We start from the raw sequence: 24,549 nt of genomic DNA on the forward strand, positions 1-24,549 counted from the left end.
GAGAAATCTTGCAAAGTATGGGAAAATGTGTGGCAACATGAGATGAAAATGATTGATTGATATAATGTTTTATGTCTGATCTATGTTGGTTCATATGTTTAGATATTTGTTGACTTGTTTGTCCAATATATTGGATGCCACATTTTTTGCATGTGATCAAATAAATAACATTTGATGTTGCACAATTAGTATCACAATGCATATTAAAAGTTTCTTTCGTATTATTACTATTGAAAGAGGTATTTTCTTTAATGAAAGAACAGTGAAACCATCTAGGTCTATTACATTTAGTTGATGATCCCATTTTATATGATGTTTTTTCTAGTTTAGAATTAATCAGGAAATCTGTAAGATTTTTAATTCTTTTATAAGCAAGTGTGGGTTTGCTTTTTTGTAGTGATTTAACACTTGTTTTACATAATAGTTTTAATACATTACAATATTTATTGATAATCTTAACTACATTAGGCAAACTTGGATTATATTCAGTAACAAAAGGAATGATATCTTCATTTCTATTTTTGATTTCACATTGTAAAGATTCAAGTTGTGTAAGAGAAGATACTTTTTGGAAAAGCAGTATTAATGATATTAGTAGGGTAATTTCTATTTAAAAAATGCTGACCTAACTCTGTCAAAGATGATTTAAAAACAGTGTCTTCCGAAATAATTCTTCTTTATCTTTTTGCTTGACTATATGGTATCCTGTTTTTACATGATTTAGGATTACATGAAGAATATTCAACATACTGATGAATATTCATGTTTTTAACATGAACCATGGTAGTGTTGTAATTATTTTCATTTGTCACCACCTCTACATCCAGATTTTTTTAAAATTGTGTGTATATATATATATATATATATATATATATATATATATATATATATATATATATATATATATTTCTTTCTCTAAATTTCAGCAAGTCCTGAGTCAGCAGCAACAGGTGGCCATGTTTCAAAATGAAATGGACAAACTGAGGTCTGATAACGTAAAGCTGTACGAGAAGATCCGCTACTTGCAATCAGCTGGATATCCTCACAGAGTATGGATTTACAAAAAAATTGCTAATACCATATTTGGTCATTCATATATATATAATTATGCTTTGGGGGGAAGAAAAGTATGTAGATATATATATATATATATATATATATATATATATATATATATATATATATATATATATATATATATATATATATATATATTTATCCATTAATCCATTTATGAGAAGAGCATGGACAGAGATATTTCCTTAATTCACTGACAAATCCCAGTCAGAGCCATCCATTCAACATGTGATTCAAACAAACTGCACATTCGAGAACAAACAGATCTGGATCTATGCTCTTTGCCATTTGACTCATATTAGACACAAAAATATCCCATTGTGTAGTGGAAAACTTGTAAATTATTTTTCTTCCCCCCAAGGCATAATTATTGGAAAATAAGAAGTAAGAGGTACCTTCTCTAGCGTAACATCTTATGAACCATTTATGGTCCATAAAGAGACAGTAACTTGTTCCATTTATGTGTGTGCATGAGAGTGTTTTCAGATGTAGAATAATGATAAGAAATATCTCTGTCATCTCATGATTGCTGTCTTTAATCATATGACTGTCTACTGTGATCATAGTGCACACAAATGAGCAAAACTCCCTCATTTCCATCATCACTTTTTGCAGTAATTAAAATACAAATTATACATTTACATCTAAAATATACATTGGATCAGGTAAGTGTCCCAAAAAAGGATGTTTTATACTGATCAACATTGCTACAAGTACTGATTCTGTTCTCCAGTTTCAAGTCAAATAAGCCATTGTTGCAATTGTTATTTCTTATTCAAATACATTACCAGAAGATAATATATTAGAAGTACATCTACTACCTCAAAAATCTAGCCCTCAAGCTAGAAAAAGACATTATATTCATCTTGTTTTGATTTGGCAACAGTATTGATGAAGGATCATCTGCTTATTATAAGAGGAAGTTAGACAAGAGTAGTCTTCCCTTGGCTATTGGGATTGGCACCAAAAAAACATTATAGTCATCAGTTACTACTTCCATTTGTACCTTGAGTGCATATATTTTATGAAGGCATCATAAATTTTGCATTTGTTACCTTTTTACCATTGGAGTATTCTCACTTCATGGAAGTATACTCCATCAGTTGTTCCTACCTTTCTTTTGCACCATTTCATTTCTAATTGGTTGATGGTTCTTACCAGGGTTTGCCCAGATTCTTCATCGACCAGTTATACTGGCTGCCATGTATAACTTATCATGTGATGTAAAATGGCATTAAACCCTTGACAACAACAACAACAAGAATAATTTCTGATGAATATTTATCATGCCATTTGTTTACTTCATAGTGTAATGATTCAGTCAGCACCATCTTAATTGCTTGCATAGTGGTCATTAGTACTTAGCCAATTCAGAACCTCGCTAGTTTTTATTAGTCATGTCTCAGTTCATTCTTTGTATCTCAAAAGGGTGAAAAATATTGCATACAGACTAGTATACAGTTAGTATCACCACCATCACCCTCTCTATAAGGCAGCTTTTCTTTGCAGTCTTGGAAGGCAGAATTTCTCAGATCAAGACAATTATAATCTGGCACGATTATCTTGAGCCTCTCACACAGCTCCAGCACTGTTATTGTTGACTTTGAAACTAGACTCACAGCACAACCCCCAGGGCAAGACATGATATGGAAACCCAGCTTGACCAGGCATGAATCTTTTTGGTACCGGCAATGGCGCTGTTTCACAGGATAGCCAGTGCCAGACCTCATGCCAGGTTGTGTCCCAGTCGTGTACTACCCAAATTATAGTTGTCACCTGCAATAGCAATACTGGCTGCAATGATTTTACCTAGATAGCAAATGCCAGCTATCAACTTTGGATCCCAACCTATATGAATAACACCCTGGCATCCACTGATGGTGACACCAACACTGGATGTTCCCTAGATACATAGTCTCCTCTGCAATCATTCTCATGTCCACTGGGACTGGATACATGATGCCTTCACTGAACAACATCAGATGGGTCTATAACCAGACCTGGCTCTTTAATGACCTGGCACCAGCTACAGCAACACCCTATGCATGGACACCCAATACTATTCTGGGACCATTAGTGATGCACACAGTAAACCTGGAGATAACTCATTCCATAAACAGATAAACTCACAAGCTTTGTTTGCCATCCCACACAACCTGTTTTTCCTGCTGAGTCATTGTACCCATCACTGAAGGCTCTCCTATTGCCCGGCATATGTTTCCAAAGATTTGTGCCCACAAATGCCACCTTCCTTTTTCAGTTATGTCCAGAAAATATTCAACATTCTGCACATTGATCAGCATAGTTTTCCAGCTTCTGCTTCTAGAATTATGTCCACCTCTGCCATCTAAGCCACCTACAAACTCTCACCTTCCTGCATCTATTGACCTCAAAGTCAAGAAGGATCTGCAGTCATTAAAGCAAAGACCAAAGTCTAGTCAAGTTATGTAAATGATTTGTTTTGCTAAAAAAAAACCTTCAAAGTTCAAGTGTAAACAGGCCTTTCATGCTGCATCGATTTCTTCCATCTATGTTTAATAAAGCATTTAGCATGACACACTTGGCAACTTTTCTCCAGTTCTAGCTGTGAGTAAAAATATTGTGGGCCTGAGGTGATCAAACTTTCCTCTCTTTATATGAAGCAGAAGCCCTTCCATGACATTCAACAACTGCTTATAAGTCATTCCATCAATAACTCCCATGCAAGTCTTGCTTTGGGGTGGGTGGGTCAGTCTCTCTTATGGCACATGTTCTATCAGAGCAGCTTGCCATTCACTTCCAGTCTTATAATCCGTTAATCTAGAAAATGCTCTTCCCTCCTTGCTAACTATCTTGAAAAACCATCACAAAACCACTTTAGTTTGCAGTGGGCCACCAAAGAGGTAAATGTGTCAGAGACCCATTGACTTATAGACCTTCCTCTCCTTATCTTGACAAATATTCTTTCAATGACAAGATATGGAAACAAGGATCACTTTTGTTCTAGTTTCTCTTCTGGTCAACCTTCAGCAGGAATGATGCATGCTTCTGCCACCTTTCCTGACCTTCCACAAAATGAAAGGGACACTGCCTAGCCACCCTGTGTGTATTAGAAGTTGTTTTGGAAGGTTACCCAATCATATTCAGAGCTACTCCCCCTTTTTCAACAGCTCCTCTCACATCAGACATTCCCAGAGACCCATTTGAACAAACATTTGGTATCAAGAATCAACACTCTCCTTTGAGATGTGTAGTTGTGATTGTTGACATTGTAAACTCACCAAGAATTTACTCCGGCCCTTTCCACTGCTCCAAAACCTTTTTTGCAACCTTCATTGGCTCATTTGTCTAACTCCCTCATCTGCTTCACCTGGACACCATGTTTAGAATGGAGATACTACAATGAGTTCTCAGTGCTATTCTGGAGAACAATTAGGCAGTCAGTCGAGACCTACAAGATGCATACCTTTAACAGTCTGAAGATTATTTTTGGGGGCTTCACAGGAATCATGGACTGAGTCATGTTGCACTTCTAAACTTCTTTCACATACCGGTATGTGGTCAACGTTCTACAAAAGTACCATGTCAGTCAGTGTGGAACAAGGACATGAAATCTCTTGAATCACTGCTGCTTGGCCTTGGATTCTATAACAGGGAGGTCAAATCCAACCTCCTTCCATTCCTACTTTTCATTAATTTGGGTAGGAAGTTCTGAACCCTCTAAAACAATGTCAGCAAATTTCAGCTGTGGTATTCTTCTTAATGCAAGAACGTCTCCCCTCATCGGGGGGTCATGTGTTCACAAGACCACCACACATGATCCTTTTATTGCAGTGGTAGACAAAATTTGCTGGAATCTGGGCTGACTGTAGAATAAAACATAGCTGCCAACCCTCACAAATTTGGGTAAAGTGATGTAGCTTCTCCTCATACCTGTTCCCTTAATGTACTATGATCAGGTAACATATTTGAAGAAGAAACCAATGTTTTAAGGTAAAATATATTTCTTTGATAATACTTACCTATCAAAATACAGACATATCTTCCAGAACCCTCTCTAGAGTTACATCCTCATGAGTATGCATGTCCATTCCAGTAGAAATTGATTTTAGTTTTTTTTGGCACCAATCCCTGTATCCAAGGGGAGATTAATCTTTTCTGACTGCTTTGTACTGCAAGCAGATGACAGTTTAGCACAAAACCACTGGAGGGTGGAGAAACTGGGCTGTTTAATGGCTGAATACTCATTTTATAATAGCTTTGAGAATAATTGTCAATAACATAATTTTTCTGATGTATTTGATCATTATTCTGTATAAATTACATTTATTTTCAAGATATCCAACATCTGACAGATCGTTAACATTATTCCAACTGGTTTCAATAGCCTTCTTGTGTATGTGAAAACATTAATGTACTATGTTACTTAATATTGTTGCTTGTTATATTATAGTGCAGTTTGAAGCAGGGAGTCTACAAAAGCAGTGAAGCAGATACTTGTTGATACGCTATAAAACAATATTTCTTTTTTTTCTTCAAACACTAGCAACATTTATTTCATGTAACAATCAACATTAAGACTAAATTTTTGTACTTTTCAATTAGTAAAATACTGATGCCATGATTTCATTGCATGTAATAGTGAAACTTTTTCTCATCCTTGAGGATATTTCTCAGTTCAGGATTTTTCTGAAACTCGCTTCTCCACAATGATCTGTATCTGGAACAAAGTTCATTATTTCACAAAGTAGTCATTTCACTTGGTTGCCTTGCTATCTTTGGTCACATTTATGATTGAGTAGCTTAATTTAAGGTAGTCTAATTATATTAAGTACACAATAGCATTTATAACAGTGTTTGATTAATCGATTGAAATGAGTTCACCCAACATATGACTGATGCTGCTAGATCTTACACATGTAGGATTTGTATGCCTTTTAACTTTTCTTTATTCCACGCCTTTTAATTTGATATAAATGATGCAGTTAGCATAATAATACAAAGGAGGTCAGCTTTTTTATTCAGTGCAACAGTACAACAAATACTTCTGCAATAGAGATATCAAAACATGTTTGGCACTTAATTAGCTTCTCAGAGAAACACTTACAGGCATAGTTGTTCTGGTAGATTGACATATTTTCCTTTTTAATACAAGAGGGCACATTGCATTTATGATCATAACACTTAAACCAAACTAAAAGATAGAAATTAAATGCAAATTTCACTTGATAAAAAACTTGTTTATTTGGTTTTTACTTATTAAAGTACTGCCTCCAATAGGCATGACATTTTCTTTGATTGAATTTTGTTGAATGTCATTATTTATGGTATTCTAAGATGTAGTTTGGATGGAAAATGTAAACAAATTTATTATTTCTTATCAAAATGTGACAATTTTATAATGTTGATTAAAATAACCCCACATTATAAATGGGTTTGTGACTTATCAGGGCACGTGTTATCAAGGAAATGGTGTATTTATTTGAATATCATTTAAAGTTAACACTGAACTGTACAGTATAGCCTAATTATATATATCTTAGTGAGGACATTTTAAGGAGGTGTTTTGATGTTTTAAAGTTACACCAATATTCACAATACACCATTTTGACTATGACCCCCGTTTTTCATTTAGGAATGAGAGAAAAATAATCCTCCATTATGCATAGGTGTTGGATAGGAAAAATCCACTCTCAAAATCAGAATTTTGCCTCAGATGCTAGGCAAAGCAAAAGTTTAACCCTTGTGTAAGTGTCCTGTATAACACTTGTGCATAATGAAAAATTATAAGCAAAGTGTCTGATGCAGATTCTGATCCTGAGGACGGAATTTTCATTTCAAACACAGAATTGCAATTAAGAATTATTTTTCTCATATACTGTACTTGAATGAAAAATGGTGTTCAAAAGAGTGGAGCAAATTATTCTAGGAGTTCTACTGAGTAGGGCAAATAATTAATGGTGTTCTGTTGAGAGGGGAAATTATTCTAGGAGTTCTATAAAGTAGGGCAAATAATTAATGGTGTTCTGTTGAGAAGGGAAATTATTCTAGGAATTCTATAGAGTAGGGCAAATTATTAATGGTGTTCTATAGAGTATGGCAAATAATTCAGGGTGTTCTATAGAGTAGGGCAAATCATTTATGGTGTTCTACAGAGTAGGGCAAATCATTCATGGTGTTTTATAGAGTATGGCAAATCATTCAGGGTGTTCAATAGAATAGGGCAAATCATGGTGTTCTATGGAGTGGAACAAATCATAGTGTTCTGTAGAGTAGGGCAGATCGTGGTGGCATACAGAGTAGGGCAAATCATTCATTGTGTTTATAGAGTATGGCAAATAATTCAGGGTGTTCTATAGAGTAGGGCAAATCATTCATGGTGTTTTATAGAGTAGGGCAAATCATTCATGATGTTCTATAGAACAGGGCAAATCATGGTGTTCTATAGAGTAGTGCAAATCATAGTGTTCTGTAGAGTAGGGCAGATCGTGGTGGCATACAGAGTAGGGCAAATCATTCATTGTGTTCTATAGAGTAGGGCAAATCATTCATGGTGTTCTGTAGAGTAGGGCAAATCATTCATGGTGTTCTACAGAATAATGCAGATCATGTAGTTCTATAGAGTAGGGCAAATTCTGTAGTTTTACAGAGTAGAGCAAATCATTCATGGTGTTCTGTAGAGTATGTAGGGCAAATCATTTCCGATGTTTTATAGAGTAGGACAAATTATTCATTGTGTTCTACAGAGTATGGAAAATCATAGTGTTCTATAGACTACATCAAATCATTCTTGGAGTTCCTATATTTCTTTTTTTTAATAAAGATATCATTTAACTTGTATTTAATTTAGTTTCTGTGATAAAGTGGAATTGCTGGTTGTACTGATTGATATATGTTCATAAAGTACTAAAATTCATGATACCATGTTCTTGATTTCATGAAGGCACCTTGACCTCAGAGCCATATGACAGAATGTAAATTATAAAATTGCCTGGCATCATGCTTGCAGTACTTAAGAGGACAAGAAATGATTATTAAAATGTAAAAGATAAATAAAAATATAAAATGGTACCATATTATTCTCACTTCTTTCTGAGGTATAATTAGAAATACATAAAAATCATTCTTATTCAACTACATTTGAGCATGTTTATAACATTTTCACCACAGGAGAAGATAACAGGAGATGATGGCACCCTTAATCGGTACTCCACACAATATGAAGAGAAACTGGACCCATTTTCTTCATTCAGCAGAAAGGTGTGTACTCTTTTACACCAATAATACTGAAGATCTTACATGAGTGCTCATTTTAAGTGAAATTAATCAATTTAGTCAAATAATTTCTATATTTTGACAAGCCTTTGTAAACAAAAGATTTAAGTTATATGAAGAGTTTAATAAATTTATTTGAAATGAGCACTAAAGAAAGATTTCATTTATCAATGACAAAAAAAGACAATATCTGTTTAAGAAAACTGCAGAATAGTTTAACATATTTTGGTATGCGTAGCATGCACTTGTTATACCTATTTTTCCTGTTTTCAGGAGGGTGTGCATGTTTTATGGTAGAACAAAAAAATGTTTCTTATTTAGGTCAGTCTCATGAGAGGATCATGGCACTTAAGCTGCCAACACATGTTACAACCTTGTGAAATATTGAATCTGTTACATTGTAACTACATGTTACTATACTTATAAAGAAATAACTGATGCTTGCAAATGTTTCATGGCTTATATTAATAAACTAATTCCATTTCACTTTGCTGCATAATTTTTGTTCTGTGATGCAACCAGAAATACATAAGAAAAACTGGTAACTTGCTAGTATCAACTATCTCATTAACTTGTGTCTTTTTTAGAATTTGATTACACATTCTTTTAAATGGCAGTGGCAATTGTTCACTTTATTTGGATCTACCGACATCATATCGCTTTGAAAGGTCATTATTTACATGCTTCAGTAAACACAGATGGTAAAACTCAGTGTAAAAACAGGTCAAAGTAAAAGTGTGATCCAGATAAAACTGGATTGAATGTTGCATGCTGTGATGTCACAATGAAAGCTACACATTTTGAAAATCAAATTAGACTCGACATGCTCTTTTCTTTAACAATTTTAGTACTGTACCTGGCCACCAATGTAAAGGTTCATAGCATTAAAAACATTTTCATTTGAAAGTTTCTTAAAGAAAGTTAAGGTGCAAAGCATTCAGTAATCAGGATTGAATAGACTTTGTTTAAACTATATTAGTATTGATTTTAGAACAATAATTAATATTTAATTTAAGGTGAGTACTGTTGCCAGATTTTGGTTTCTTAGGCTGTATTTGCAGTTTTTGAAAGTGACCAGATTCCTCAAGTAATTAGGTGTTTTCTTGTGAAGTATCTTGTATACTTCAGTTGCCATACATCTTAATCTAAAACTGTGAAGAGTAGGAAGGTTTGCTTTTCTTAGCAGAGAATTATAGGAGCTAGTAAAAACACCAGATACAAGTTTTAGTGCCTATAGTACAATGTTACTCATTCTTGTAAAGCTTTAGATTTTGCACTTCGATAACATTGATATCTATTGTGAAATTAAAGAACAAGTTATTGTGACATATTTGCAATATATTTACTTTTCTTTGAAAATAAACATGGTTATTTTTTATTTCTCAGTTTAAGTCACAGAGTTTGAATCTTGTTTGTTGTCATAGAGATATCAAATGCTTCATTGACTTGGCATGGTCAAAGGTAATCTGAATGGGCTAAAACTTTTGATGTGCTGAACATAGCCATGATGCATTGTCTGGGTTGAATTTAGCTGAGATACTCAAATATAATTCAGGCTTGTTTAAAAAAGCATTAATACCTGACCTGAACTTTCACATAGCATTTTGAATACCTGCCATTTCCAAGAAAGTGTTGGTGGTTTATTTACATTCAAAAAACCTGTTTTGAGGTTGTCCAACTGGGGATGAGCTATCATTTCATATAAGCCAATTGAAAATGACTGTGAATTGAAATCTGAATAAAAGGAAGTAACTTATGTAAATACATACATAATCACAGTCACACTGACATTAAATAAAAAATACACCAGTTTTTTGTTTTTAAAATCCATTTGATGGTAGAATATAGTCTTAATTAGATGCAGTCTTTGCTGCTGTCAATAGTTCACTGGGGGTGGCATTTGAAGATATTGCAAGTGTTATTTGCATTGATCTTCACCCTTTTTAAAAACTGGATGGTAATGCTGTAGAGACTTCCCTGTTGGATTCTCTAAATGAATCATGGCCAGAACTAAGTTCCTGTTGCTGCCCATAATGTTGGCATTGTCAGAATTATATCTGATGCCCACAAGGTATAAGAAAAAGGGAAAATGTACATCACATTAGGGACCAACAATTTCTGTGAGGGACGGGGTAGGAGACATAACAAAATTTTATATAAAGTTTTATGGGGTCCTTACATTAAGATGCCTTTGGCTTTAAACCTTGTATTACCATTCCATATCAGAGTTAACAGAATGATTGAAAAATTATCATACATCATTTGTCATTATTTTTTTATTTTTCACAGGAGAAGACAAGGAAATACATGAATCTCAAGCCCTATGACAAAATTACCCTCAGCATGGTAAGTATACCATTGAATACAGTATTTATCCCATGATAACATCAAGGGCTGACGTTATAAAAAGCAGGGGTGGGTGGGCTAGTAATCAAGTATGTGTATGTGGTTAGTATTTATTTGCCAACATTAAAAGGGGTGGGGTGGGTTTATAATCAGACTTGTCTTATGATTGGATAAATATGGTAAAAATACATTTTGCACAGTTTTAAGTAAACTTTAAATTATGTTTGTTCAATGGGTGACATTATTTTTTTGATAATCTGTTTAGATGGGAATGGTATAAAGAATAAAGTAAACTTGTTTGATGGATTATTCCAATGACTAAATGCAGGAATTTTCTCCAGTCTACGTATGTGGGAAGTGAGATATAGCTGTCACTTTTTGCTGCTGACAACAGTGCTTTCATCAGAGTTTGTTAAGATTTTTGTTCCAAGTTTTTCATTCACATATATCTTCTAAAGCTCCCTCCTGTTGTTTTCATCATAGTTGAAACAAATAATTATGAAGTTAACACAACAAATTCTGTGACATGCTTGCACGTCCCTTTGAAATTTGGGTTTAGATCACATGTTTTACACCATTGCTTCTGTCAAAGGCTTGACATGCAAGCCCTGGTTGCCTTGTTGATTTGATAGCATCCATGTCAGGCACAGGCTTGACATGCAAGCCCTGGTTGCCTTGTTGATTTGATAGCATCCATGTCAGGCACAGGCTTGACATGCAAGACCTGGTTGCCTTGTTGATTTGATAGCATCCATGTCAGGCACAGGCTTGACATGCAAGCCCTGGTTGCCTTGATGATTCGATAGCATCGATGTCAGGTGAAGGCTTGACATGCAAGCCCTGGTTGCCTTGTTGATTTGATAGCATCCATGTCAGGCGCAGGCTTGACATGCAAGCCCTGGTTGCCTTGTTGATTTGATAGCATCCATGTCAGGCGCAGGCTTGACATGCAAGACCTGGTTGCCTTGTTGATTTGATAGCATCCATGTCAGGCATAGGCTTGACATGCAAGCCCTGGTTGCCTTGTTGATTCGATAGCATCCATGTCAGCCACAGGCTTGACATGCAAGCCCTGGTTGCCTTGTTGATTCGATAGCATCAATGCCAGGTGAAGGCTTGACATGCAAGACCTGGTTGCCTTGGGGGGCGCTCACCAATTAATATGTACTTTAGAGAGAGTGACGTATGTAAGGTGAAGTAGTTCACATTTAAAACATGCACAGTGGAGAGAATGTTGGCATACCTATATGCTACAGTAATGTAATGTGGATGATATTTCTTTGGATATTGTACTTTTGGAAATTTTACATGATTTAAGCACACTGCTAACTAAAATGACTGCTCCCTTGTGTTAAAAAATCAGCCTGAATTAGTCTAAAGTACACTGTACATAGCAGCTATTAAAATAGAGAAAATGAATTTTGCTACACTAGACAATACCAGCTTCTGAAAGTGCAATGAATGAATTACCAAATATATAAAATGTAAAAAGTTATCAGCTCTTTTTTATACAATTTACCTCTTAAGTTCAGGAAGTGAAAATGACCAAGTAGAGCTAGCACTTTTTTGAAAGGTGCACATTTGAAGTAAGGCCAAGCTGTATACTCTATAACCCATAGTACACCCATCAATCATACACCAAAATAAAGGGAATTAAAGGTTCTTTTAATTATACCTAAGTTATACAAGGTCTTTTTTAAATAGCCAATATAACCAGTGAGGAAAGCTGGGGAAATTCTTTTTCTTTAAAATCCTAACCCTATGGAAAATACGAAACTGTAGAGTGCCACCTTAAAGCAAATATAAAAATGTTTGCAATTATTTTTTTTTATTTTCATATAATTATGTATGATGTTCTGAATAAAATGGTACATTTATATTGATGTTAAGCATGAAAATAAGCTAATTATGCTCATTTTGCTCATGCTTACATAATTTGCCATGAGGCATGTTTGTGTGAGTAGTGACCTTAATTATGGGGAAATTAGAAGTCTTAGAATATAGGAATAGAGTCAACTTAAATTTAAAACTGTTCCAATAAGTTAAAGAAATATATGGTGAAAATGTTTCTTTTCATTTATTTGCAATGAAATGAAAAAATAAATGATGAGAAAGTGAATTTGCTTCTTCCATATTAAACAATAGGCAAATATTTTACACTTTGACCTTTGACCTTTGACCTTTATGAACCTGATGAGTTACCTCCCTTTTCAAATTGTAAAATTCATTGTTGATATCTCAGAAATAATTCTGGCTAGTTTCATGTTCCTGTCATTCAGCATAACATTGCTATGTTTACAAAATGTAGTGTGCATTCTTAAAATAGCTCACTTTTTATCATGGTGGGGGGCGGGGCTGGACTTGTTAGAGACTCTGACACTCATAAATACTGTTCTGTCGGGTGAAAGGCAGGAGAATTATTCAAATGGATTGTTTTGATGCTTGCGACTTAAATGTTTCAGCCATATAAACATAATTAAATCATACAATAATAATACCTATATTCTCTTTATGGGGGCGCTCACCAATTAATATGTACTTTAGAGAGAGTGACATATGTAAGGTGAAGTAGTTCGCATTTAAAACATGCACAATGGAGAGAATGTTGGCATACCTATGTGCTACAGTAATGTAATGTGGATGAGATTTCTTTGGATATTGTACTTTTGGATATTTTACATGATTTAAGCACACTGCTAACTAAAATGACTGCTTCCTTGTGTTAAAAAATCTGCCTGAATTAGTCTAAAGTACACTATACATAGCAGCTATTAAAATAGAGAAAATGAATTTTGCAAGACTAGACAATACCAGCTTCTGAAAGTGCAATGAATGAATTACCAAATATATAAAATGTAAAAAAAGTTATCAGCTCTTTTTTATACAATTTACCTCTTAAGTTCAGGAAGTGAAAATGACCAGTTAGAGCTAGCACTTTTTTGAAAGGTACACATTTGAAGTAAGGCCAAGCTGTATACTCTATAACCCATAGTACACCCATCAATCATACACCAAAATAAAGGGAATTAAAGGTTCTTTTAAGTATAACTAAGATATACAAGGTCTTTTTTAAATAGCCAGTATAACCAGTGAGGAAAGCCGGGGAAATTCTTTTTCTTTAAAATCCTAACCCTATGGAAAATACGAAACTGTAGAGTGCCACCTTGTTGATTCAATAGAATCCATGTCAGGCACAGGCTTGACATGCAAAGCCTGGTGGCCTTGTTGATTCAATAGCATCCATGTCAGGCACAGGCTTGTCATGCAAGCCCTGGTTGCCTTGTTGATTCAATAGCATCCATGTCAGGCACAGACTTGAAATGCAAGCCCTGGTTGCCTTGTTAATTTGATAGCATCCATGTCAGGCACAGGCTTGAAATGCAAGCCCTGGTTGCCTTGCTAATTCGATAGCATCCATGTCAGGCATAGTATGGTGCTTAAATTCTGGTCAGGCACAGTATGGTGCTTAAATTCTGGTATGTAGATTCAATACAGGTTCAAAGAGCTTAATTTCAAAATATATTGAGGTTTTTCATCTAGCATTTCATACAAAACAAGAACAAACCCTTGAGTATGTCAACTTATAGTATATACCATATGTACTTGCATGTAAATTAGGCCTGTTGTAAACAGCATTAACCATGATCTGTAATTACATAATGCATAGGCAGATCAGGATGTGTTCTTTGTTCCACAGGTTATGCCTAACAAACTGCATAAACCCATACCTGCTGGCACATCATGGCAGCCAATCAGGGTCTATGCAGTTGGATCTGATGTGTACATGACTATACAGTAACTTTACATTATTCATGGTGAAGAAATTATAAAAGGCTCATGAAGCACTTTCATTTTTTTTTTCATGATGACAATGAAAGATAGGTTTTCATTATTTGATACAGTCTTCTTTCTTTTTTTTTCAGGGCAAATTCATCATGGGAAACAAGCTGGCTCGAACCATCACTTTTTTCTACACACTTCTACTGCATTGTCTTGTTTTCTTGGTGAGTTAATCTAGTTTGCAGGTTTTCGTTTGGAATATTTACAAAAGACAAGACAAGCTTTCATTCACTAACGATGTCTCTTAATTACTAGCGATATGTAGTAAAATGGGTATTGGTGTAGCTAGTAAAATGGGGATTTGTATAGCTGGTAATATGGGTATTGATGTAGCTGGTAAAATGGGTATTGCATAGCTGGTAAAATGGATATTTGTTTAGATGGTAGTATGGGTATGTGTCGCTGGTAAAATGGGTATTTGTGTAGCTGGTAACAAGGGTTTTTGTGTATCTGGTAAAATGGATATTTGTGTAGCTGGTAATATGGGTGTTTGTGTAGCTGGTAAAATGGTTATTTGTGTAACTGGTAAAATGGGTCTTTGTGTAACTGGCAAAATGGGTATTTGGATAGCTGGTAATATGGGGATTAGTGTAGCCAGTAAAATGGGGATTTTTGTAGCTGGTAAAAAGGGTATTTGCAACATTGAAGCCATGATGACTTGTAATATCCTCAAACACAAAATTGTTAATTCCATTATAACACACTGGAAATTTTTGCTGAAAAAAAAACCTGTAATTCCATGTGCTGCTGCATCTCCATGAGAGTCATGATGTCATCATAGCATGTAACACCTTGTGACACTACATTGTGGGGAGAGTAATGATATCATAACACATAATATCCATAGTACTAAGTCAAGGGAGGATAACAATATCATAATATTGTGTGATTCCTTGTGGCACTACATCCAGGGGACAGTCATGATGTCATGATAGCATCTAATTCCCTGTGGCACTTCATCTGGGGAGAGTCATGATGTCATAATGCATCTAATTCCCAGTGACACTTCATCTAGGGGAGAGTCATTATGTCATAATGCATCTAATTCCTTGTGACACTTCATCTAGGGGAGAGTCATGATGTCATAATGCATCTAATTCCTTGTGGCACTTCATCTAGGGGAGAGTCATTATGTCATGATAGCATCTAATTCCCTGTGGCACTTCATCTAGGGGAGAGTCATTATGTCATGATAGCATTTAATTCCCTGTGGTACTTCATCTAAGGGAGAGTCATGTTGTCACAAGGCATCTAATTCCTTGTGGCACTTCATCTAGAGGAGAGTCATTATGTCATAATGCATCTAATTCCCTGTGGCACTTCATCTAGGGGAGAGTTATGATGTCATAATGCATCTAATTCCCTGTGGAACTTCATCTAGAGGAGAGTCATTATGTCATAATGCATCTAATTCCCTGTGACACTTCATCTAGGGGAGAGTCATTATGCCATAATGCATCTAATTCCCTGTGGCACTTCATCTAGGGTAGAGTCATGATGTCATAATGCATCTAATTCCCTGTGGCACTTCATCTAGGGGAGTGTCATGATATCATAATGTATCTAATTCCTTGTGACACTTCATCTAGAGAGAGTCATGATGTCATAATGCATAATTCCCTGTGGCACTTCATCTAGGGGAGAGTCATGATGTCATAATGCATCTAATTCTCAGTGACACTTCATCTAGAGGAGAGTCATTATGTCATAATGCATCTAATTCCTTGTGACACTTCATCTAGGGGAGAGTCATGATGTCATAATGCATCTAATTCCCTATGGCACTTCATCTAGGGGAGAGTCATTATGTCATTATGCATCTAATTCCTTGTGGCACTTATCTAGGGGAGAGTCATTATGTCATGATAGCATCTAATTCCCTGTGGCACTTCATCTAGGGGAGAGTTATGATGTCATAATGCATCTAATTCCCTGTGGAACTTTATCTGGGGAGAGTCATGATGTCATAATGCATCTAATTCCCTGTGGAACTTCATCTAGAGGAGAGTCATTATGTCATAATGCATCTAATTCCCTGTGACACTTCATCTAGGGGAGAGTCATGATGTCATAATGCATCTAATTCCCTGTGGCACTTCATCTAGGGTAGAGTCATGATGTCATAATGCATCTAATTCCCTGTGGCACTTCATCTAGGGGAGAGTCATGATGTCATAATGCATCTACCTCCCTGTGGCACTTCATCTAGGGGAGAGTCATTATGTCATAATGCGTCTAATTCCTTGTGGCACTTCATCCAGGGAAGAGTCATTATGTCATGATAGCATCTAATTCCCTGTGGTACTTCATCTAAGGGAGAGTCATTATGTCATGATAGCATCTAATTCCCTGTGGTACTTCATCTAAGGGAGAGTCATGTTGTCACAAGGCATCTAATTCCCTGTGACACTTCATCTAGGGGAGAGTTATGATGTCATAATGCATCTAATTCCCTGTGACACTTCATCTAGAGGAGAGTCATTATGTCATAATGCATCTAATTCCCTGTGACACTTCATCTAGGGGAGAGTCATGATGTCATAATGCATCTAATTCCCTGTGGCACTTCATCTAGAGGAGAGTCATTATGTCATAATGCATCTAATTCCCTGTGACACTTCATCTAGAGGAGAGTTATGATGTCATAATGCATCTAATTCCCTGTGACACTTCATCTAGGGGAGAGTCATGATGTCATAATGCATCTAATTCCCTGTGGAACTTCATCTAGGGGAGAGTTATGATGTCATAATGCATCTAATTCCCTGTGACACTTCATCTAGGGGAGAGTCATGATGTCATAATGCATCTAATTCCCTGTGGCACTTCATCTAGAGGAGAGTCATTATGTCATAATGCATCTAATTCCCTGTGACACTTCATCTAGGGGAGAGTTATGATGTCATAATGCATCTAATTCCCTGTGACACTTCATCTAGGGGAGATTCATGATGTCATAATGCATCTAATTCCCTGTGGCACTTCATCTAGGGGAGATTCATGATGTCATAATGCATCTAATTCCCTGTGGCACTTCATCTAGGGGAGAGTCATGATGTCATCACTTCCCATCTGTTCTAATTGTGCATGTTGTACACAATGTCATGTGTTAGAGTTCTTCATTTCTATGTTGATATTAAAAGGTTGTAATGTAGACTACATCGGCCACATACCTTTGATGTAGCCAACATTAGATTCATCTATGTTAATTTCCTTGCATCTTATTTATTCCTAATTTAAGCTGTTTGTCTGCATTCTAAAAGTTATGTCTTTTTCTTCAGGTCCTCTATAAATTGGCTCACACAGAAAGCTGCAAGCGAGATCTGGCTGCAGAGTGTCAACAGCAGTAAGTTACAGAGTGGTTGTCAGTTATTTGTCCTAAGTTATTACATGTTTTTCTATTCACAAATTCTGCCTTTGAGATTTCTGAATTTCAAAATTTAAATGGCAATTAATTGTAAATATTTCATGGCAAAAGTATTTTTTATTATATATCAATAAAAGTAGTTTTAGAGTCATTGATATGAAAGTAGATAGAAGCACAATTTAAAATGTAGAATAATGAGTATTTCAATGAAGTTTGGATCAGAATTGGAAACATTTTATCCACTTAATTTGTGTTTAAAGAGTTAAGTTTATGCTTAACACTAACTATTTTGAATTGTTCACATACATCATATTTTAATTATTCAGAAGAAAAACATTTTACCAGATTATATGGAATGCATTGTCTCTTCTACTTCCAAGACATGGGCTTTCACAAAAACTCGAACAGTGGCACAACCACCACTTAATTCGTACTGACATGATTCTCACTGCATTTTACATTCTTCTCCAAGGAAAGGTGAGACAATAAAATATGACCTTTTAAAGTGCATGGTTAGGAGTAATGGGATATTTGTCAAACAATGTGAGCAATCTGTACATTTCTGTGCATAGAATAGTATGTAATGGTGTACAGTATGTACTTCCATTATTGTACCATATATACCTGCTTACAACTGCAAAGAGCATATACCCAGACCTGCCATAAAGTAATGTACTGGCAGATCTAGGTCAGTGCAGTTTTCTTTAAGGTAGTCAGTAGAATATACAGCCTGGACCTGGTCTGCTGGTGCATTATGTGATGACAGATCAGGGTCTACATTATTTGCAGTTAGACTCTAAATTATAAAAGATTATATTGTAACACCCCATGTGTTATATATCGAAAAGACCAGAGTTCAAGACTTAAAAATGCTTTTTATGAATAATAAAGATGAGATAGAACATGCCTTTCAATATTGCATAGAGACTTTACATAACACAGAGTTGGGGCCCTGAGTGGCCGACTGGTCAAAGCGCTGTCCATTACGGATCACTGCCATCTCACCTCTGTCTGCGTGGGTTCGAGTCTAGAATTCAGCCAATGTGGGTATGTGAGAAAGCTTGCCAGTAGCTTCTCGTGGGTTGGTGGTTCTTCCCGGTGTTTTCCAGGGTTCTTCCTCCCCCATTTATACTGGCCGCCATGCATAGCCTATCATGTGCTGAAAAATGGCATTAAACCCCACAACAACAACAACAATCAACACAGAGTTTGTCACAACAATATCAACTTCTGATAATATAGAGCAGTCTTGTATGTCTAAATGCCAAAAGACAATGTTGTAATACACCATATTATGGTGAAATTAATTATATTATTATAATTCATGCATATATTAACAGCTAAATTTATTAGATTGACTGTAACACATTCTGACATAGTAGCATGATCTCATTGAAGAAAAAAATAATTTTAGTACTAGTGTACTTGAGCAGTGTGGTGGGAGATAGCAGCGGCTTTGCAAAGAATTATATAATAATTATAAAGCATTTAAATTCAGTAGCAATCATGTAACAAATCTTTTTAAAATTTCTCATAACAATTTTAATCAGTTTTGGGATTTTAAAGTGCCAAAGTTAGTCTCGGTTATGTAAAAATATATAATTGATGGTTTTAGAATACATGGCCGAAATTCTTTTCTACTTAGATGTTCATACTTTGATGCTCTGACAGCTATCTGACAGTGCACTGTCTGCACTCATAATGATAGACTCCTATTCATATCACATGGCCTTAGTTAGCCAATCAGTGTTTGTCCTTCTCAGGGTTAACCATGGCATTAACCAAATCAACTGTTCAAACTGCTTGGAACAATCCCTCTGAACACAAAATTTAGACAGAATTAAGTTGTCCTCTTAATGTCCATGGTGTGCATTTTTACTTTTAATCTTATTTATATATTCATACCTATGACTAAGTAGAAAAGAATGAAATGGACAAGTGAATTTCAGTGCGAATCAAGCGAGTGTACAACATGCTGATGATGCAGTGAGTCGTAATATGGTTTGAAATAGACCCAATCAAATGCATACTATTTTGTACATTAAGGTAAAATAACAAGTTCACATAACCAAGGACTTACAATAATGAAGAGTAACATTAGTTTTAACTTGCTATTCAACAAAAGTCTCACAAGTGAAATTTGATTCTTTGGCTGGGCACATTGATTTCTTCACTATCCTGCATCTCTGCTGTTTTGGTAACAAAACTCCACCGGCTGGTTGAAGTCACTAATTTATGGACTAGCATCATATTTTGGCTTCGATATTCCAAACTCATGGAAGGTAAGATTAATAAATTTTCTAAACTATTCATGTGAAATTCGAGCATGACACACGCATGGTCCAACATGGAAATAAATACATGTATGACACAATAACTGCTAACATGAGAACTTCTTTCCACTTAATGTTGATGTCCCAGGGCTTGTAGAACTGTTGATGTCTTTAGATGAATTCCTTGACGAATTCATTAATACTCATGAAAACAGCATGACATTACATGGACCAGAGCAAGATTTTATACTCACATTTAGTATAAAACACAGAGTACACATTTATAAGAGATGCAGACGGCAATCTAAACAATGGTGGGTGGGTGGCATACATTCAGGAATGGAAGACGTAATTCACACATTATAGATGTTTTCAGTGACAGATAAAAATGACATGAACAAATATGCCAAAGACTTGTAGGTCAAACATCATCTCACATCTCAATGTTTAACATCAAATATTCTTCACACATTAATTGGACAATGTTTGTTCATACAAAACTCCATTCACAAACCATTAAGGTATTACAACATAGTGAACTGCCTCATGTTTTTCTGACTTTGTTTCCTGTTTTACTGCATTATCATTATTAGTATTATTATTGGAAAAGGAATGTAGTTCTAAATAGTGCCGAGTATTTTGGTTTGTTGAGTTAGGTATTACAGTATAGAGTACCCAGCAAGATAGGTCACTTAAAATAATGAAGCATTTTTGTTATAATGATCCTGGAATTTTTTGTATTTTTCAGATTTGCTGAACACATGTTGAAATCACATGGAGATGATAATTTGCTGCCTAAACTTTGAGGAGAAATATAAACATGGCATAAAAAAGATCATGTGTTTGCTACAGAATCATAAAGTGACTACTTCTTTGCATCACAAGAACTACTAATACATTCTTATCTTACATTTTTTTTTATCTCTTAATTTTTTAATCTATAGCATACTCCACTTATATGCTGCACATGTTAATCAGAATTGGTTATTACAGCTATCACAGTATAATTCTATCTTATCTCTCATGTAACTTTAACTTTTTGGACCATGAACTCATTGTTTTTGTGTGTATGAATTTTATTATCTTACAAACAGTAACATTTGCAGCCATGTTTAAATCTAGGCATAGATGATGATGGATGGTGTTGTCTTCATAAATGGATCATTGATTGCCAGGCCTTGAAATTCAGGAAATCCATGCACAATAATACCTGACAAATTGAAGTCAATTGACATTATATATAACAATATTTGGATTAAATGAAACAACAAAATGTATCCATCATGTACAATTGAATTGGCCTTACATTCTAATAATATTTTGTGTTGTATGAAATAATAGTTTGGCACTCTTATGAATAACCCTGTATCCAAAGCTTTGTGTTTAGCTTGAAAAAGTATGATTGTATTTTAATATTTCTTCAACATTTTGAAAATTATTTTTAGAAAGATAAAAAGAAAGCAGAAAGAATTTAATTGCTTAAGTGTGATGAGATGAAAAAGATGTCAGTCGTCAGAATGGGTCTTTTACAACATATTCGCAGATAATAACTTTTTAATAGTCTTTATATATGAGGGAAACAAGAATGATGGAAAAATCACGGGGGATATTTTTTGTTCATTCAAAAATACTTACATTTTTGCAATAATGTATTTTTTAAATGTAAAATATACATGTTGGGAAAGTGGTGTTGGTTTGACTATTAATAAATTTTCTTTATCAATATTCAGTTTTGTCTTTTCATTGTTTTCAAAGAGTATGTAGGATTTACCTTTTATTATAATTCTGTAAAATTATAATCTATTGCAAACATTTGAGAAGTCTTTCTAAAAGCTACCATTACACACATTCAACCATAACACTGTGTACATAGGATAGTGAAGATCTGATTTTAATCATATTGCCATCTCTGCTAGACACTGAGTAAACTGGGGTGGGTGGGTGGGCTAACGGGGCTGTTTGATGCTGAATATATTTTTATAATCACACTTGGAATAATTATCAATAATGATCTTTTTCTAGTGAAGTTGTTCTCTTTTAGAAATTATCTTTATTTTCAAGATACCTAGCCTCTGAAAGATCATTTACATTGTTCCAACTAAGCTTCAACAACTATCATGTTAGTTTGATAAATCAACCCCCCAAATCTGTGTTGATATTGGTTGACAATTTGTGGTGTGATATCACCTGTTTATAAATATGTGCAATTTTGATGCATGCAGATCTTTCCAAAACACAACTGTGTACAGTGTAAACACTTATTGGTATTTGGCAACAGCAGTGTCTAGCATGAAATTCAAAATGGACACAGGACAGAGGGTTGTGCTATTCCACCTGGATTTTCAAGTCACTAAACATAGGACTTGATCCAGAAATATTATGTACATATCGCCAAAAGAACCCTTCAGCTGATGCTAGCTAAAAAAAACAGCTGCAAGAAATACTATCAAGTGTATAAAATGTACACCCATGCGTGCAGACTAAATTGTCTGCAGACTTGTGCTGGTTTTAATGAATAGGTGATATCAGCCCAATAAACACCAGCCAATATCATTACAGGTGTGGGGCTGATTTATTAGCCTACCGTCATATGTACAAGAACACATTATGTATTATATCGCTTCTTTTTGTTGTCAATTCATTACTAAATAAGATTCCTTTTTACAAAGATCAGGGTAATTTATCTGGTGAGCATCCATCAAATGTCCAAACTCAATTTTGTTTGGTTTGTTCTATAACCCCTTCTTAGTTAGAGCCAGGTTTACCACCTTTGTAAAAGTTGTCTGCCATCAACCTGAATCTTTACATTATATAAAGGAATGGAATTTGTCACAAGCTGGTATTATGAAATAGGATTATAAATGATTTATTCTGCATATATTATTGGTTATTTACAAAATTATTCTTTTGCTTCAGTACACACAGACATCTTGAAATCTTTCAATTTCTAATGGAATAATGTTTCCAATGCATTTGCTAAGGAAGATGACCTAAAAGATGTCTGACAGATATTTAAAGGGAAGTGATTATAAAAGACTATGACAGCATGTACAAAGTATCTATTATAGCACTCTTTTATAATTTCTAACTTAACTGTCACCCGAGGGTCCTTAACACTATCAAAATTTATTCATATTTCAAACTAAATGGAAGCTCTCAATGTAAACATGCAGACAGACTGCTCACTGTCCTTTTCTAGAATGGGCCATTTCAGTAACAACTGTCGTTCATATCCCATATTTGCAAAGTATATTTCTAAAACAAACTGACCGAATAATAAGGACCTCTTATATACATGGGTTCAAAGATATGTAACTCCCAAATGTATGGAATTGTTGAGATTATCCAAGACAGATGAACTACATCACATATTTTGCTTGAAACGTAGACTCACTTATGCAAATATATCAACCTTATTATTAAAGAAACTCCAGTTTCATTCAAAATGCCAACAAGTTGACAGTGTTTTGGACACCCTGCTTGCTATAAGGTGGATAAAGGCATTCTGCACACCACTTCAAAGCTCATTCACAATATAATGGTCACATCTTCATTGTTGGACTTGGCGTCTCTGGTGTTTTTCAGTCTTGCAGACAAAGCAGGCAATGACTAGAATATCTATGATAACTAGAAGGGTGGCCCACGATGCAATGGCGAATGCTTTGATGGCTTCTGCTATCCTTGATCTTGTAAATAGGACTCGTGTTACACTTAACTTCACTCAAGCCACATCACGCCCTTGCCCTGCGAACATCTCCCTTCACACTGCCTCTACTGTTCAGTGGCAATATAGAGGCAGTGCAGAAACGGACAGTCCAAGACCTGCTTGTCCATCTTTCTGTGCTGCAACCATCACCATACACATAATCTCCAACTCACTCTCACAGATATGATGACCAGAAACAAGAGGATATTAGATTGTTTGCTGCACAACCCAGAACACCAGCCTCAATCCTATACTTGTAGACAATCTGCAGTTCAGTCCTGGAGCCAGTCATATTGAGGGGATAGGAAACAAAGTTTCTCTAACTCAACGCCTCTGATCTTCCACCATTGACTCATGTCCCTGACTGCCCACAGAACAATATCCAGTAGGCACCAAACAGCATTAGCTGAATCTCTATCAGGCACGTGGGTGATCCAAACTGTCTAAGAATGACTTTGGTTCAAGTTTTCCCAACAGGCTTGGGAGCTGATTTATTAGACTATTCATGACTGTCCAGACAGCTCTCAAAATAAGTTCCACTTAAGAAAGAAACAGTAAATCCACATCTCTGTCCTACATGACCTTAGTCCTATTACATTTGGTTGTTGTTGTTGTATGGTTTAACGCCATTTTTCAGCACACAATAGGCTCTACATGGCGGCCAGTATTAATGGTGGAGGAAGAAC

At 35.3% G+C, this 24,549-nt stretch overlaps 1 long non-coding RNA gene across 1 annotated transcript; it reads left to right on the plus strand.

The window, feature by feature from the left end:
• The first annotated feature begins 999 nt into the window (after positions 1 to 999).
• On the plus strand, positions 1,000 to 21,882 carry LOC149777023 (uncharacterized). The gene is made up of 6 exons (XR_016416152.1): positions 1,000 to 1,049; positions 8,227 to 8,316; positions 10,621 to 10,677; positions 14,601 to 14,681; positions 17,799 to 17,863; positions 20,906 to 21,882. It is a non-coding gene; the product is annotated as an uncharacterized LOC149777023 (long non-coding RNA).
• Positions 21,883 to 24,549: the final 2,667 nt, after the last annotated feature.

Source organism: Sinohyriopsis cumingii, chromosome 18 (assembly GCF_028554795.1).
Source record: "Sinohyriopsis cumingii isolate HCF-2022 chromosome 18, ASM2855479v2, whole genome shotgun sequence".
NCBI classification, from domain to species: domain Eukaryota; kingdom Metazoa; phylum Mollusca; class Bivalvia; order Unionida; family Unionidae; genus Sinohyriopsis; species Sinohyriopsis cumingii.